Source organism: Aethalodelphis obliquidens, unplaced genomic scaffold (assembly GCF_003676395.1).
Source record: "Aethalodelphis obliquidens isolate GAN/ISIS:26980383/991018 unplaced genomic scaffold, ASM367639v1 scaffold115, whole genome shotgun sequence".
Classification (NCBI taxonomy): Eukaryota; Metazoa; Chordata; class Mammalia; order Artiodactyla; family Delphinidae; genus Aethalodelphis; species Aethalodelphis obliquidens.
In genome coordinates, this window is record NW_020838059.1 from 1180070 (window position 1) to 1192628 (window position 12559).

Genomic DNA, 12559 nt, shown 5'->3' on the forward strand with positions numbered 1-12559 from the left:
TTCCTGTTTCGCCCCTAGGTTCTTGATGACCACATTTTTTTTTTTAGATTTAGCACACAGTATTTGTTTTTCTCTTTCTGACTTACTTCACTCTGTAGGACAGACTCTACGTCCATCCACCTCAGTACAAATAACTCAATTTCATTTCTTTTTATGGCTGAGTAATATTCCATTGTATATATGTGCCACATCTTCTTTATCCATTCATCTGTTGATGGACACTTAGGTTGCTTCCAAGTCCTGGCTATTGTAAATAGTGCTGCAATGAACATTTTGGTACATGACTCTTTTTGAATTATGGTTTTCTCAGGGTATATGCCCAGTAGTGGGATTGCTAGGTCGTATGGTAGTGCTATTTGTAGTTTTTTAAGGAACCTCCATACTATTCTCCATAGTGGCTGAACCAATTCACATTCCCACCAACAGTGCAAGAGGGTTCTCTTTTGCCAGCACCCTCTCCAGAATTTATTGTTTGTAGATTTTTTGATGATGGCCATTCTGACTGGTGTGAGATGATACCTCATTGTAGTTTTGATTTGCATTTCTCTGATAATTAGTGATGTTGAGCATCTTTTCATGTGCTTTTTGGCTATCTGTATGTCTCCTTTTATTTTTAACATCTTTATTGGAGTATAATTGCTTTACAATGGTGTGTTAGTTTGTGCTTTATAACAAAGTGAATCAGTTATACATATATATATGTTCCCATATCTCTTTCCTCTTGCGTCTCCCTCCCTCCCACCCTCCCTATCCCATCCCTCTAGGTGGTCACAAAGCACCGAGCTGATCTCCCTGTGCTATGCGGCTGCTTCCCACTAGCTATCTATTTTACATTTGGTAATGTAGATATGTCCATGCCACTCTCTCACTTTGTCACAGCTTACCCTTCCCCCTCCCCATATCCTCAAGTCCATTCTCTAGTAGATCTGTGTCTTTATTCCCATCTTAACCCCAGGTTCTTCATGACCTTATTTATTTATTTACATCTTTATTGGAGTATAATTGCTTTACAATGGTTTGTTAGTTTCTGCTTTAAAAAAAACTGAATCAGTTATACATATACATATGTTCCCACATCTCTTCCCTCTTGCATCTCCCTCCCTCCCACCCTCCCTATCCCACCCCTCTAGGTGGTCACAAAGGACCTTTTCTTTTTCTTAGATTCCATATATATGTGTTAGCATACGGTATTTGTTTTCTCTTTCTGACTTACTACGCTCTGTATGACAGACTTTGGTCCATCCACCTCACTACAAATAACTCAATTTCGTTCCTTTTTATGGCTGAGTAATATTCCATTGTATATATGTGCCACATCTTCTTTATCCATTCATCTGTTGATGGACACTTAGGTTGCTTCCATTCCCTGGCTATTGTAAATAGACTGCAATGAACATTTTGGTACATGATTCTTTTTGAATTATGGTTTTCTCAGGGCATATGCCCAGCAGTGGGATTGCTGGGTTGTATGGTAGTTCTACTTTTAGTTTTTTAAGGAACCTCCATAGTGTTCTCCATAGTGGCTGTATCAACCTACATTCCCACCAACAGTGCAAGAGGGTTCCCTTTTCTCCACACTCTCGCCAGCATTTATTGTTTGTAGATCTTTTGATGATGGCCATTCTGACCAGTGTGAGATGATATCTCATTGTAGATTTGATTTGCATTTCTCTAATGTTTAATGATGTTGAGCATTCTTTCATGTGTCTGTTGGCAATCTGTATATGCTCTTTGGAGAAATGTCTATTTAGGTCTTTTGCCAATTTTTGGATTGGGTTGTTTGTTTTTTTGATATTCAGCTGCATGAGCTGCTTGTAAATTTTGGAGATTAATCCTTTGTCAGTTGCTTCATTTGCAAATATCTTCTCCCATTCTGAGGGTTGTCTTTTGGCCTTGTTTACGAATTCCTTTGCTGTGGAAAAGCTTTTAATTTTCATTAGGTCCCATTTGTTTATTTTTGTTTTTATTTCCATTTCTCTAGGAGGTGGGTCAAAAAGGATCTTGCTGTGATTGATGTCATAGAGTGTTCTGCCTATGTTTTCCTCTAAGAGTTTGATAGTGTCTGGCCTTACATTTAGGTCTTTAATCCATTTTGAGTTTATTTTTGTGTATGGTGTTAGGGAGTGTTCTAATTTCATGCTTTTACATGTACCTATCCAGTTTTCCCAGCACCGCTTATTGAAGAGGCTGTCTTTTCTCCACTGTATATTCTTTCCTCCTTTATCAAAGATAAGGTGACCATATGTGCGTGGGTTTATCTCTGGGCTTTCTATCCTGTTCCATTGACCTATATTTCTGTTTTTGTGCCAGTACCATACTGTCTTGATTACTGTAGCTTTGTAGTATAGTCTGAAGTCAGGGAGCCTGAATCCTCCAGCTCCGTTTTTTCGTTCTCAAGATTGCTTTGGCTATTCGGGATCTTTTGTGTTTCCATACAACTTGTGAAATTTTTTGTTCTAGTTTTGTGAAAAATGCCAGTGGTAGTTTGATAGGGATTGCATTGAATCTGTAGATTGCTTTGGAGAGTATAGTCATTTTCACAATGTTGATTCTTCCAATCCAAGAACATGGTATATCTCTCCATCTATTTGTATCATCTTTAATTTCTTGCATCAGTGTCTTATAATTTTCTGCATACACGTCTTTTGTCTCCTTAGATAGGTTTATTCCTAGATATTTTGTTCTTTTTGTTGCAATGGTAAATGGGAGTGTTTTGTTAATTTCACTTTTAGATTTTTCATCATTAATGTATAGGAATGCCAGAGATCTGTGCATTAAGTTTGTATCCTGCAACTTTACTAACTTCATTGATTAGCTCTCGTAGTTTTCTGGTGGCATCTTTAGGATTTTCTTTGTATAGTATCATGTCATCTGCAAACAGTGACAGTTTTACTTCTTTTCCAATTTGTATTCCTTTTATTTCTTTTTCTTCTATGACTGCCATGGCTAGGACTTCCAAAATTATGTTGAATAATAGTAGCGAGAGTGCACATCTTTGTCTTGTTCCTTATCTTAGTGGAAATGTTTTCCTTTTTTCACCATTGAGGACGATGTTGGCTGTGGGTTTGTCATATATGGCCTTTATTATGTTGAGAAAAGTTCCCTCTATGCCTACTCTCTGTAGGGTTTTCATCATAAATGGGTGTTGAATTTTGTCAAAAGCTTTCTCTGCATCTATTTAGATGATCGTGTGGTTTTTGTCCTTCAGTTTGTTAATATGATGTATCACATTGATTGATTTGCGTATATTGAAGAATCCTTGCATTCCTGGGATAAACCCCACTTGATCATGGTGTATGATTCTTTTAATGTGCTGTTGGATTCTGTTTGGTAGTATTTTGTTGAGGATTTTTGCATCTATGTTCATCAGTGATATTGGCCTGTAGTTTTCTTTCTTTGTGACATCATTGTCTGGTTTTGGTATCAGGATGATGGTGGGATTGTAGAATGAGTTTGGGAGTGTTCCTCCCTCTGCTGTATATTGGAGGAGTTTGAGAAGGATAGGTGTTAGCTCTTCTCTAAATGTTTGATAGAATTCGCCTGTGAAGCCATCTGGTCCTGGGCTTTTGTTTGTTGGAAGATTTTTAATCAGTTTCAATTTCAGTGCTTGTGATTGGTCTGTTCATATTTTCTGTTTCTCCCTGGTTCAGGCTCGGAAGGTTGTGCATTTCTAAGAATTTGTCCATTTCTTCCAGGTTGTCCATTTTATTGGCATAGAGTTGCTTGTGGTAGTCTCTCATGATCCTTTGTATTTCTGCAGTGTCAGTTGTTACTTCTCCTTTTTCATTTCTAATTCTATTGATTTAGTCTTCTGCCTATTTTTCTTGATTAGTCTGGCTAATGGTTTATCAATTTTTGCAAAAGAATATATAGCAATGGCCAAAAAGCATATGAAAAGATACTCAACGTCTTTAGTCACTAGGGAAATGTAAGTTAAAGCCACCATGGTATACAAATATAAACCCTTTAAAATGAGTAAAATTTTTTTGGTCTTTTTTTTTAATTGGAGTATAGTTGGTTTACAATGTTGTGTTAGCTTCTACTGCACAGCAAAATGAATCAGCCACACATATACATATATCTCCTCCTTTTTGGATTACCCTCCCATTGAGGACACCGCAGTGCATTAAGTAGAGTTCCCTGTGCTATACAGTATGTTCTCATTTGTTATCTATTTTGTACATAGTATCAATAGCATATATGTGTGTCAATCCCAATCTCCCAATTCCTCCCTCCCCACCCGTTTCCCCTTGGTATCCATACATTTGTTCTCTACGTCTGTGTCTCTATTTCTGCTTAGCAAATAAGATCACCTATACCATTTTTCTAGATTCCACATATATGCGTTAATATACAATATTTGTTTTTCTCGTTCTGACTTACTTCACTCTGTATGACTAAAATGAGTAAAATTTAAAAAGCCTGAAAACTCCAGGTATTGACAGGAATGTGGAGCAACTGGAACTCTCCTGCATTGTGGTGGGATTGTAAAACCACTTTGGAAAAGAGCTTGCCAAATTCTGATAAAATAATATACATTTACTCTTTGACCCAGCAATTCAATTCTTAGGTATTTACCCAAGAGAAACTAAAACATATGTCTTCACAATGAATTGTATGTGTATGTTCATAACAGCTTTGTTGAAAATGGTCAAAACTGGAAACAACCCAAATTTCCATCAACAGCTGAACTGAAAAAATTGTGATATATCTATATAATGGAATCCTACTTAGCAATTCAAAGTAATAAGCTGCTTCTGTAGGCAATAACATGGATGAATCTCAAAAATATTATGTGAAAGAAGATAGACACAAAAGAGTACATAGTATATACTTCTGTTATATGAAACTCCAGAAATGATAAATCTATTCTAGATGATGAAAGCATATTCATGGTTGCCTGCGGCTTGGATTGGGGTGCTAGTTGACTGAGATCAGCACAAGGGAACTTCTGGGGGTAATGAAAATCTTTTATATTTTGGCTATGGTAGTTGTTACTTCCAGGGGGTATATAAACTTGTCAGAACTCTTTATAAAGTATACTCAAATGGGTGAATTTTATTGTATGTAAACTATATCTCAAAAAAATGATTTTTAAAAGAAGCAATGCTTTGCCAAGATGATCTGACAGGTCCTGAATCAATAGGTGTGGTCAGGAGCTTATTGCCATGAGGCTGAGGTAATGCCTGGAAGAGGCAGAACTCTCCATTTTGTATAAGACTAGTACAGGGGTCTGACGTACTTCTCCTATAAGTTATCTGTATATTATTGGAAGGACTTGGCCTTGGGCTTAGAGAAACTATTCAAGTGCTTGACATAATAGTGGGCCCCAGGTCCCAGATTAATCATATTCACATGTAGTTTTGCCTTCAATTCTGAAAGTGCCTTCTGGTAAGTGGCAGACTTGTCTGGAATCTCAGGCAAGGAAGTGACAGATGGTGTAGGGCCATAGTGGGCAGAGCTAGAGAACTTACGCAGAAGTGCAAAGTAAGATGAAAAACAAAGGTTTTCTTAAGGTCCGAGGCACTTGGATCTCTATCTGTAAAGGCAATAGACCAGGGAATGGGTTATGAGCAATAACACGCTGACAATACTGGGTTTTTTTGCATGTTATCTTATGAGCATGTTAATTCAATTATCTCTATCCCTCCCAACATGGGATATTTAAAAGAGTTTCCGTTTAAACTAGGATAACCTTGGATCTTGTCACCAGTGTAAAGGCCAGAGCATACCACCCAGAGTTCTATGTTATGAAATGCCCTTCCCACTGCCCTTGGCAGGTAAGAGTAAACGGTGAACCTTCTACTCTTACCCTGGGACCCTGGTTAGTAGGAGTTTCCAATGGTGGAGATGGTACATATGGGCAAAGTTGTTAGCTCTACTTTGGTACTTATTCAGAGATTAGTGTGTCCAGGAGTCCTCTGGCATGGGTTCCTCTATTTCTCTAGTTTTGTGGACACATTTGTATTCATGCCCTGGGGCTTATTATTTTTTTAATTTTAATTGAGGTACAGTTGATTTACAATACTATATTATATTGTATACCTTATATAGTGATTCAGAATTTTTATAAATTGTACTCCATTTAAAGTTATTTTAAAATATTGCTATATTCCCTGTGTTGTACAGTATATCCTTGTAGTTTATTTATTTTATACATAGTAGTTTGTACCTCTTAATCCCCTATCCCTATCTTGCCCCTCCCCTCCCATCCTGAGGCTTATTATTTCTGAAAAAATAATACTATTCTGACTGATCCATCTAGTAGTTTCCCCTGAGACTCTCTGAGAACTCAGAATAAAGGGCCTATTCTTTTTAGTCAACCAGTGGCACTATAAGCTGTCTCCTAACTGGTGGGGCTACTGAAAAAAAATTATTGCCTAAGAGAATTGAGCTTGCCAGACTCTTTTCATGTTCTGTCAGAATCGGGTCTCTAGAGTCCTTCCTAACCTGGGGTTGCACGTTGCTGGTGAAATTTCCCCTGAATCAAGAGCAACAGGGCAATGATGCTGGTTGAAAGCAAAGGTTCCCAGCTCTCTTCTCTTTGCCCCTGAATGCACCGTGTGGAACACTGGAGGGCACTCTTGTGCTATTAGAAGTTGAGAGCTGTGGGAATCATTAGATGCCGCAATAACCGTGTGGGATGCAGAGAATTTTGCTCAGCCTCCTGAAGGATTTATCAGAGGGTGCCACCAGGGCCTGGACTGGGTTTGGGGACATAAGGAAAAAGATTAAATACTGATTAGGAATTCAGGCAGTGGTGGCTTAACTTTTTAGGCAGACCTCACTGAGCCACGGGCATGAGAGGAGACATTAAAGAAGTCAATCAAAAGGAATATATACTTTCAACTATCATCTGCATGCAGATTCGCAAATGTATATTTCCAGATTTTTCTTCTACGCTTCATATATATATATATATATATATATACACATATATATATATATATACACACATACAAACACACACACACACACATACATACACACACAACATACAGACACACAACTGGCTACTTGATATATAGCCAATTGAATATCCATCAGACACCTTAAACTCAAAGTTTCCAAAAGGGAACTAATATTTTCCTTACTCTCCTTGCCATCGACTCTCCTCACATTTTCATCCCACGTCAAAACCCCTTCTTTGCCTCCCAGACTTAATCATTTCCCAGTATTCCCCATCTCATTAAACAGCACCACCTTGTTCAAGTCATCAAACTGGTGGTATCATCTCTGACACATTCTTCCTTCTATCTTCTTTTTCATTCAGTTACCTCTTCCTGTTCATTCTATTTCCTAAATATCTCTTGAACTTACACAATTTTCCACATTCCTCATTCCGGGCTACCATCTCCTCTCACTTGGATTACTGCAGCGACCTTATAGACACTCTGCCCGCATCCTGTGTTGATTCCTCCCATTTATTCTCCACCCAGCAACCAGACTCTATCTAAAATCTAAATCTAACCATGTTACTTCTCTGCTTGAAAACATTTAATGGCTGTTCTTAGCCTTCAGGATGATGTGTAAATGCTTTAGCATAGGACTCCTTCATGTTTCTTTTGGACAATCTGTTCTGTGCTATGTACTATGTACTATGTTGGAGACATTGGGGATGAATTCATAAATGAAACGTATACGGTCTCTTCTTTCATGAAGCTTAATTATTAAAGTCATAACGTATTTGGAGCTTACAGTATAGTGCCACAGAAGGCCATGCATGATCTGGTTCCTGCTCCAGCCTCTCATCTTGCCATTCCATCCTCTGCCCTATCTTGCCATCTCTTCCCTACCCCTTCAAACCCTATAGTGCAGCCAGGCAGGGCTACTTCCGGCTTGCCCATGCTTCTGTTTAATGCTTTCACTCCTCTGAACAGGCTGTTTTCGTTCTATGTGGAATACGTGCCACAACTTCTTCATCCAATAAAATCCTGTTCATCCCTCAAAGCTCATTTCAGATGTCATATCTTACAGGCAGCCCTCCCTGGTACCTTTATCCTCTAAGCCTGTGTTAGGTGTCACTATAACCCCATAGAATCTTGTGGTTATCTCCTTTACAGCATTTTACATACTGTATTATAATTGTTTGCTTCTTTGTCTCTCCCTTTTTGGTGAGAATCCATTTCACAGAAACCTTACCCCGGAGTAAAGTAGAGGGCCACATTAAGTTGCTTATGTTTGCCATCTCTCAATTTCTCTGTTGCCGGCTAGTGCTGACTCAAGGGCTTTAGCCCAACTGTAACCTGTGGCTCTTTGTTCAGTGTCTTTCATTTCAGCTATTTCTTCCAGCACTCTTCTTTAGAAGTGCCAGGGATAGACCAATAAAAAGCTGAGGAAGAGGTTCATCTGCCTGCCTTTCAACATTCCATGCTGGGGATACTTTACCCATACACTAGAAATTGAACAATGATGATGCAGGACTGAAAATGGCACTCCCTCATCTGACTTTCTAGACAAGCCCTGGGGCACCCAGTTATTCTCCAATCTGGATTTTCAGGTAGACATACAGTGACTTACTGTACTGAAAAGACTAAAGATGAAAGCAGACTTCACCGTTTCAATTACAGTGTCACACCCTTTGGTTTATGTAGGGTTCCAGTTATGTTTTAATATTTCTTGAACGATGGTCTACATGACCTCCTAGAATTGGGACAAAAGTTATGTTTGAATTATATACGCAAACTCCCGTGGATACCCTCATACCACCTTCTGTTTCAGTTGATTCCATCTAGTTCACCATGAGAGCAACCAATTTTATGTCTGCCATTAGAAGTAAATTGGTGTTTAGATAGTTGTATTTCTGGGGTCCAGCTACTCAAGCCAATGCATTCAGAAAATGCTGGTAAATTTTTGACAATTCTAGAGTGGAAGTGCTATGTAATATCATAGATATTAGTGGTTATTTAACCTCAGTACACAGGAGGGGCACATGATTCAGCCTGGAATGAGGATAGAGAGTCACACTCAGCACTCATTGCTCTAGTTCCTATAGCACACTGCTGTGTTTTTGCTTTTTTGCTTGTTACTTACTGTTTACATACATGCATGTAAACATGCACACACACAAACACACATGTGGATACCAGAAAAGCTAGAAGGGCCCATTTTACAGTGAAACACAACCACGAGGTTGTGTTTACTACTGTGCATAAATGCTTAAAATTCATTATCATGCACAGGTGCTTTGCACTGTACACTAGCAGGAGATGAAGTTAAATAACTACTGGAAAAGTGTTAGGCAGTGATAGTCTGGGCCAGATGTGCCTCAAGGGCAATGAAACACTGGGAGCTGGGGGCAAGTGGCATAAACCTTTGTAGGACTAGAGTGGAGATATTCCTTGCTGTAGCTTACCTGTCCCTGCCCCTGAAATTAGCCTTGTGGATTTTTTTTTTTTTTTTTTTTTTTTCGGTACGCGGGCCTGTCATTGTTGTGGCCTCTCCCATTGTGGAGCACAGGCTCCGGATGTGCAGGCTCAGTGGCCATGGCTTACGGGCCCAGCCGCTCCGCAGCATGTGGGATCTTCCTGGACCGGGGCACGAACCCGTGTCCCCTGCATCAGCAGGTGGACTCTCAACGACTGCGCCACCAGGGAAGCCCGTGGATTGTTTTTTGAGCTGTTGTTTACATAAATGTGTTAAAATTATTTAATTAATTAATTATTTAAATACAGTTTACATTAATCTTAAACTCCATAAACATTCAGTCAGCTGCTCTTCAAATAATGAGGTGACTGGGTGCTCTTGTCCTAAATGTCCTTGAAATCCGTAGGCTAACAGAAGGTCTACCTGCTTTTACCTGAAATATATTCCTAATTTGTCGCTACAAACTCCTTGCTCCTTCTGTCATAGCCAAGCAGACTCTTCACACTTGTTAAAGGTCTCCACCATGTGGAGAGCAGCCTTGTGAATATTTGAGGGTGAGATGAAGTTAGGACCAGTATTTGATAGACCACTTTTCTCTCTTCCTCTCACAACCCCATTTTGCTACATTCTGGGTAAAGTGGTTCCACACTACAATCAGGAAAACATAAACATGGAGAATGCCACTGAGCCTACTTCTAGCTTCGGCAGCAGAATATTCTAGAATACTTGATTGAAAACACTGTCAAAAGCACCTAATAAGGTCTTATCAGAGGTCTTAATAATTTAGGGCCTTAGGGCTGATGCTGAAGGGAAATTTTGGAAAATCCCTGATAGTTTGGATCTCTTTGCATGCACAAGCTATTTTGTACGCCTAACTCAGGTTATCACTTAAAGTTGAACCCTAGTTCTGGAAAAGTGATCCCTTGGAGCAACAACCTAGTAGATTTCTGAGGAAAGAACCCTAAATGTGTTACTTTGTTAAAGGAACCATATTGGATTTATTTAGAATAAAACAGTAAGCTATTTTGATTCTGTCTATACACCTATAACCCAAGGAAAGCTACTATGTGGCAGGATTTCTGTCATTCACAGGATGTAACTAGAGGCACAACCCCATACCAAAGGTTATTTGTAGGGCAGTCTCTGTGGACAGCCATCCAGTTTGGCAGATATCATTTCAGGGACAGCTGCCCATGATGCAATTAGAGGGGTCTTGGCTGCTATGATTTTGCTTTTGGAGGAGCTCCTTAAGTAATGAGACTCGAGGGGCTTCTTCCAATTCATACTTTTTCAGGTAGCTGATGTGAGGCATGACTGGGACAATATGAATATAACATATTCACATATGACATATAGAATGATATGATATTTATTTGTATATACAATATGGCAGCAACAATTAAACACATGATTTGAGAAGCCATCTTTATATGGTACGGTTTTATCTGCCAGCCAAATACAATCTGATTTCAGGGACAGCCTCTGCTATTGGTGTGAACCAGGTACCAGCTGACTCATTGGTGGACAAGAAGAGGGGAGGGTCCTCCAAACCATGTGACCTGAAGCACGTAGGGTACTTAAAGCACAATGGCTTATTTAGATATATTTGAGGAGTCACCTATCTATAATGTATGAATGTATGTATGTATAATGTATGTATGACTTCAGTGTAAAGAAGGCAGGAGTAGCTTGTGACATATGAAACTAGCCCTGGAGGGGACAGCAGAACCTGGCAAAAGGACTACATGAATATTGAAGCAATAACAGAGATACTAATAATATCAGAAACAATGAAAACAGAACTAGCCACCATTTATTGAACACTTACTATGTACCAGGAAGTATTCAAACCACCTACCTTCTATACATTTTTTCAGTATTTCATTTTAAATATTACAACTTTGGAAAATAGGTATGATCCTCATTTTATACAGTAAGAAACTAAGGCTCAGTGAAGCTAACTGTGCAAAATCATGCAGATATTAAGTGGCAGAGCTAGGTTTAGAGCCCAGGACTGTCTGACTCCAAAGTCCATGCTTTTTTCATTAGACTGCTCAAGTTTCAAGAATACACTATAAGCTTCAGATGCATTTAGTCCTAAGCTTTTTTTTTTCTCTTGGCTTCAGTCAGAGGAAGGATCGCTTATAGCTATCAGCTACAGAGTGGAGTAATGAAGGATCTTTAGGAAGAAATACGATTCAAATAAACTAAAATCCCATTTAGTCACCAAGTTTTCTCAAATCTATCCTCAACCAAATGTCTCTGTAGTTCTCTCTAATCCATTTCCTCCACTCTGTGCCCACTTTGGGTAGGTCCTCTCATCTATATTATTGAAAAAACTCCTTAAATGGCGCCTTTGCCTCCAATATCTCTTCCCAATCCATCCTCCGCAGATATTGCCTAGAGAGGTTTTCAAAACACAAATGTGATCGAATCATTCTCATGCTCAAAACTCTTCAATGGATCTCCATTGCCAAAGGAATGTGAGAACATCAACTCTTAGGTCCCTGATTAACTTTTTCAGCCTCAGTTACTATGCTTTCAGCCATAACAAACTCCTATAGTTTTTCAAGCACAGCATACTCTCTTGGGACATTGGAATTCATCCCTATCTCAATTTCACGTGAATTAATTAAACTCTTTTCCTACACATAGGCCTTATTCAGGCCATCTTTTACTACATGTAGACTGCTAAATATTGCCAAGACAAGATCTCACACCTTTGTGAATTTATGCTTCTACATATTTATGGCTTTTAAGCTCTCATTGACCCTCCATGTCATGATAATGTGATGTTTTCCTAGACTGCTCTCTTCTCCATTTCTCACAGTAGCTTACTGGAACCTCCATGAGCCTCTCCTTATCTTCTCTTTCATCATTTCTATCTTCACTCTCAGTACCTGACTTCTCTAATACTCCAAAAAATAGAAGTCATCAGGTTAGAATTCTTACACTTCCTGTCCCCTCCTCCTACAAACAGGTATATGTTTGATTCATCACTGACTCCTTCCCTCCTGCCTTGGTGGAAAAGAATCCTCATTATGCCTAAGAAAAATTCTTCTACCTGTGCTCTGGATTCCATTTCCTTTTATTTGCTGTAGAATAAAATAATTTACTTTGTTTTGTATTAACACCTCACTTCCCTTTTCTACTGACTCTTTTCCCTTATCCTGTAAGCATGTTCAAGTTTTTT